Source organism: Taeniopygia guttata, chromosome Z (genome assembly GCF_048771995.1).
Source record: "Taeniopygia guttata chromosome Z, bTaeGut7.mat, whole genome shotgun sequence".
Taxonomy (NCBI): domain Eukaryota; kingdom Metazoa; phylum Chordata; class Aves; order Passeriformes; family Estrildidae; genus Taeniopygia; species Taeniopygia guttata.
In genome coordinates this window covers 27,938,045-27,944,073 of record NC_133063.1, presented here as the reverse complement: position 1 = coordinate 27,944,073, position 6,029 = coordinate 27,938,045, and the positions used below count along the sequence as shown (strand labels likewise).

The window sequence follows — 6,029 nt, the reverse complement described above, 5'->3', positions numbered from 1 at the left end:
TAGGACACTGTGGGAAACACTTAGCATTAAGATAGATTAGGTCCACTTTATTAACCCTGTCAAAGAATTCAGTTATCTTATATATATTAAAAAAAAAGGTATTAAATTAGTCTCACACAATCAACCTCTGGTAAAACTGCACTATATTTTATTATTTTCATTTGTTTCCATGCCCTTGGCTTTGCTTTTCTACAAAAGCCTTTTTAAGGCTTTACACAGTACTGAATAAAATCTTCTGCATTAGAAAGAACACTCTATGTTCCTTCCACATACCATCTTCACCCTCTTGGTTAATATACAGGTACTAATCTGCCATTTCCTCATTCAAACTTTTACCAATATATTAAATTTCTTGGTGTGACAAAATTGCATGTTTGCAATTTTTAATAATGCTTCCAATATTCTACAGCAGTTTCTCTCTCCAACCTCCAGTTCCCCAATGTTTCTTCACAACGCAGTGTAAGTTGGGCCTGCATGTTAGGTGTTGCAAAACACTCATTCCTATTTTCTGTACAAATTCCTGCTACAAAATTCATCATTCCCCAATTGGAAGTGTGGGTTGTTTAGTGGGAAGCATACAGAGCTGTAGGAGGTTCTTTTACCCACAGTGAATCACCAAAAATAAGATGGAATCTGGCAAAATTTATCTGTTAAATTTTCACAAAAATAAAAGCCAAGATTTTGCAAGATTGAATTACCAGTGAGTCTCACAAACCTATGAAGAGCAATAGCTAACTCTACGGCAGTGGTTATGCATTTAGTGGTTACAGATTTTCTGTCTAGAAGAACCTTTCAGACATCTGTGGTATGTTACTTTTTGACCTGCTCTTTACCTCACAGACACACATTATGAAACTGTGCCAGTTTTATTAAAAGGTTGTGATACTCACTTCACAGCTGCAACATAACTATTAGAAGTTATATGTGTCAGACTGATTTGCAGTGGAGAATCAGTAATGTCAATAGAAAATATGAAAAGAGAGCTTACATATATTTTTGACTAGTACCTTCTAATGCATTATCTATAATGAAGCTAAAAATCCCTCAACTTTTAGTCTAGCAGAAAGTATATATACAGATAAAATATGATCTTATAGATTGTTCAAATGAAGGACCTCCTATCAGTAAAAATGTTTTAAATGTGGTCTTATATACCTTTATTTTCCACATTATTTATAATCTGTCAGCAACAAAAAATTATTGTACTTGAGAAGGAGAATAATCTATGTGTAACTTGCAATGTTCAGGAAATTAAGATAACATATTCTTCTGGTCTTTCCAGAGTCACAAAATGCAGTGTATTAGAAACATAAATATCTGGAAATGAATCTAAAACAAAATTTTATGTAGGATCTTTTCCCCATCACTTCTAATAAATTTACAAAGGATTTTTATAGAGTTCTTTTCTTCCATGAATCTTCAAATGTCATCATCATATTTACAAGCTCCTAAAGGATCATAAACATGCAGTAGATAGATGTTAAAACTTATGATGAAATGTGCAGTGCAGTGAGACACAATCTTAACATTTCCCTATGAACAGTTATTTTCACTTGCTTACAAACTATGAAATAAGTACTTTCAAATCAAAATTTCAGTCCTTTCTTCCTAATTTGCACTAACCTGGAATGAATGTCTGAAGAGGGCTGAGACTGACTCACTCATTGCTGACCTGTACTAAAGAAAGTTTATTACATGTTCACTTCTCTCACAGCTGGAGAGAAAGTACAGACCTCCAGCACAGCTGGTCCTAAAAGGAGCAAGGCAAAAATGCTTAGAGCCTGTATTTCTCAGAGTGTACCAAAATGCAGTAGGCTGTGCTTCCAGCAGTTGTGGATTGCTCTATAAAGGGAAATAAATATTACTCCTCCTTGTTGATCACAAAGTTCCATAGGGACTTCCTATGGAAGCAAGAGCAAGTGGTGGATTTTCCTTAGAGAACATCCTGGCAGCATTGGCCTGATCAGAAATCAGAGAAAAAAGGTAAAATACATTTCAGGGTGGAAGACTGTAAGCTGAACAGTTTATTCATATTAAACCTTTGCTATGCAAATTGAGGTCAAAGAGAAGATAGGAAAAATAATTTTTAAAATATTATATAAATGATATGCACACACAAAAAAAAAAAAACCAAACCAAACCAAAACAAAAAAAACCCCAAAAAAACCAAACAAACAAACAAAAAAAAAACAACAACAACAACAATCCCAGGAACAGGACAGGATTGTAGGGCTTTGTATATCAGAATTATCACTGGAACAGTCATCATGGCTGAGATGGGCTTAGTGACCTGCATAGACAGCTGGTTCCTGTGAGCACCAGCAAGAATGTCATTACCAAAAGAGGCACTTAAGGCATGCTTTTCCCTGCACTCCCACTGATGATGGCAACCTGGATATGCACATTTACCTATGTCCCCATAGAAGAGCAGGCATTTCTTAGTTATAAACAATTTAGAAGTATTTAGAAGTGTATTGTATTTAGAAGAGATTGGAAGTATCAAGAATCCAAAATATAGCTGCAGTAAAACATCAGGCAGGTTTCTGATGATTTCTTGAAGGGTTGCTGGGAAGACTGAAATTCCAATATCCAATGGCAGGCCAGCTCAAGCCAGGGCTGGCTTTTGTTTCTAGGAGCAGAGAGGCAAATGTCCCATTTCAGAGGAGGAACAAGCAAGTTAGTGGCTTACAGGAGGCATGGCTTATGCTGGAGCATGAGGCTAAACATAACAGCTGCAATATTTTATAAGCACCATCCAATCCTGCTCATAGGCTCTAACCTGGTCATAGCCACATTTGATCTCTGGTCATTTGAGTCTCACAAAACTTTGGACTTTCTGAACTTTCACAAAATAGTCTGGAGAAGATGTCCATGATGTACTTGCTTGTTTTGCTTTTAAATTGTCTTTGAAATATTAAGAATACAAATAAAAGTGCTTTCTAGAAAAAAGGACATTGCTGACCTAAGCTGGTACACCAGCCAGCAAGAAAAAGCTCATAAAGCTCATTTCTGCTGGGATTCTTCTATTGGCCTGAATATTATGACAAACAATGATAAAAAAATGTACATCAGTTCTCGTCTTCAGTACAGAGACCTGGAAGGAACAGCAGCTGGTCTGCAGCCAAGAAAACAGCAAGCAATTACAACAGCCTGGAGAAATCTTCAGCCAACATCAATTGCTGCATATTGATACTCTGGCTTTTGCTTATCTTTTTATACTCCAAGGCAAAAGGTGGACTGAGGTGTATTGCTCTGTCATGGTGCTGCAGAAGTAGTTTATGACTAATGTAAGATTGTGCAGGGTTTGAAGAAAGGACAAGCATTACTAAGATGCTCCACTAACTTTGCTGGGCTGGACTTACACAGTGCACTGGTAGAAGCATAAAGCATAACTTGCTAGAAAGCATCTGACATTAAGAACTATTTCCTTGAGTTCATTTTTAAAGGAAGTTAAATTTTTAATTTATTCTGTATTCTTTATACCTTTCCAGACTGGATATATCTGTTGCTATATGAAGGCTATAAATTCAAATATACAACCTGGTCTTCTTAAAAGTAATTTCTAAAATCCAGGATATAGTTAGAATGATCAAGGCAGAATGAAAAAACTTATGAAAAAGGAGAAGGTTTCTGACAAGGTCTGACTATAGAAGAGCACAACAGCTGTAAAAAGTCTTTGTGGGGGCTTTCCCTTTAACAATGTTACACTTTAATAAAGTAGAGAGGTGCAAAAAACAAATCTTGCAAAGGCTGTGAAGTGTTAATCTCACATAGCATTAAATGTGTCATGAACAGCATGGAACAAGCAGTGTTTGCTCAGAGCAATTAGTAGGACCAAGGCTGGTGAAATCTCAGAAATATATTCGTTTGTAAAGTTCAAAAGGCTAGAAATTATATTCCAGGGCTTGCTTCTGTGGAATAAGGGGGAAAAAGTGAGTCAGTCTAAGTCCTCAATAAGTTCAAACTATTTAACTATCTTGTTGCCAAATATTGACAGTACTTAGAAATTGTACTTAATGGAGATTTGTCCACATCTGACTTCATAAGAGTCAGAGGACTATTTTTTTCCCTTACTTGGACAGTAAGGGAAAAAAATTGACAGGTTTTCCAAATTACTAAACAAAGGATAAATTAGCATAGTTTCACTGTCTAAAGAAATAGAGAAGATATGTGATACCACCAAAACAAGTGAAATAGTCATCAATTTACGACTTATTTCTTTCCTGTGGATGCTTGAATATCTCCTATTTTGGGACATCTATCTTTCTTGAAATAATTTCTTCACTGGTAAGGAAATTTGGCATATGTCAGGAGCTTGCTAAGGTTCCCTAGATGCTGTTAAGAATTTAGTATAGCGAAGTAATATAACAACATAGGCAACTCTTCTGATTTTAAATGAAATAATTAATACAAAGATTGATATTTCAAATTAAGACTTAGTAAAACACCTATTTTCCAAACCAAGATTTTGCAGAATATCTATTCATTTCAAATGTACTGGTATGTTTTAAAAGTTTGTGTCATGGTTTGACACGGGAAGAGAATTTTTTAGAAGGAAGAGGTTCACCAGTCAGGGGTCAGGTTTAGATACTGACACTTGGGGTGACCAATTGAAGGTGGACACGCCTCTGAGAACACAGAGGGGTTAAAAGCGGAATTCCCAGGAGGACTCGTCCTTCTTTGGTTCCGGTCACCGCATGGGACGGACCTCTCCCCTGCCCAGCCCGGGCTGGGTGGGGGAGGGGAGCCATGCGGCCTGCAGAGGTAGGCCAGGAGGTAAAGGATCGGAACCGGCTGGGTCAGCTCCTGCAGATGGAAGGGTGGAGAAATCTGGGATGTCTCCGTTTCCCCCCCCAGAGTCTCTCTCTCTCCCAAGAGAGAAAAAAAGAGACTCGGTGGTTTTATCGGCAGTTCGCCGCAGGGAAGGAGAAGAGCGGGGGGGCCGCAAGGTGCCCAGCCGGGCTGTGGGAGCTGGAGCCTGGGCAGCGAGCCATCCTTGGGAGTTGGGACTTTTAACCCTTCCTGAGAAATGAAGGCTTTATGAAATATTACTCCTCCTGAATTTGAAGAAAAGAGAGACAGCTTGAAACCTCAGATGTTTAGAGAAGGTTGGGGGCAGATGATAGAGTGGCTTTTTGGCTGGACTCTGCTTGTTTACCATAGACTGAACCACTCTTTCTTTCAAGAGGGACTGCATTTTAGGGGGATGCATTGGTGAACCAAGAGACCTTCTGCAGCAACTACCAGTTTTGGAGTGGACAGAGAGAGAGCTGAGGAGGGTGTGAGGATGCCCTCCATCTTCAGGAAGAAGAGAAGGCGATCTCTGTCTTTTGGACCCTCGGCCCCAGGGGAAAATGGGGGGGGGACTCTAGTCCCAAATTGTGATACTGGACTGTTGTTCCTGGTGGTCCTTGGCAAAGCATCCTTAAAGGGGCCCTATAAGCAGTCTCTGTCCATGCCCGGTGGTGAGAGCACTGGGACATGGAGAGGAGAGTGTCACATTGGCCGGTCTGGGCGGTGCCACGTGTGACATTGGAAACACAAAGGTGGCAGCTGTGTTTCCTGGGGGTCTATGGTTGCAAGGGGGACTCCTCTCTTCCCCGATGGACTTAGTATTGATTATATTGAAGGGTGAAAACTTGATTAAGGATCCAAATGGGTCTCGCTGGGGTTTGGTGGAGTTGGGTGGAGGGAGGAGAAATGTTTTGGAAGGTTTTCATTTCGAATTTTGTGTGTTTTTTTTCTTTCCTTTCTTTTCCTTTTATAGTAGTAGTAGTAGTAGTGTAATAAAGTTTTTTCCTTTGTTATTAAGTTTGGCCTGCTTTGCTCTGTCCTTGATCACATTTCACAGCATTTGATTGGTAAATTGTATTTTCATGGGGCGCTGGCATTGTGCCAGCGTCAAACCATGACATTTTGTAAACATATTCAGTAAAGTCCAAAGAGAGGAAAGAACTGTAAGAATACTGAGGTACTGAATAAATAGAAATGTCTGCAGATTGTTTGAACACAGGTTTTTGGTCAGAAGA

The 6,029-nt window shown here is 39.0% G+C and overlaps 1 long non-coding RNA gene across 1 annotated transcript; it reads left to right on the top strand.

The window, feature by feature from the left end:
- The first annotated feature begins 4,523 nt into the window (after window positions 1-4,523).
- Window positions 4,524-5,811, top strand: LOC140681897 (uncharacterized). Its single transcript, XR_012053116.1, has 2 exons — window positions 4,524-4,764; window positions 5,187-5,811. It is a non-coding gene; the product is annotated as an uncharacterized lncRNA (long non-coding RNA).
- Window positions 5,812-6,029: the final 218 nt, after the last annotated feature.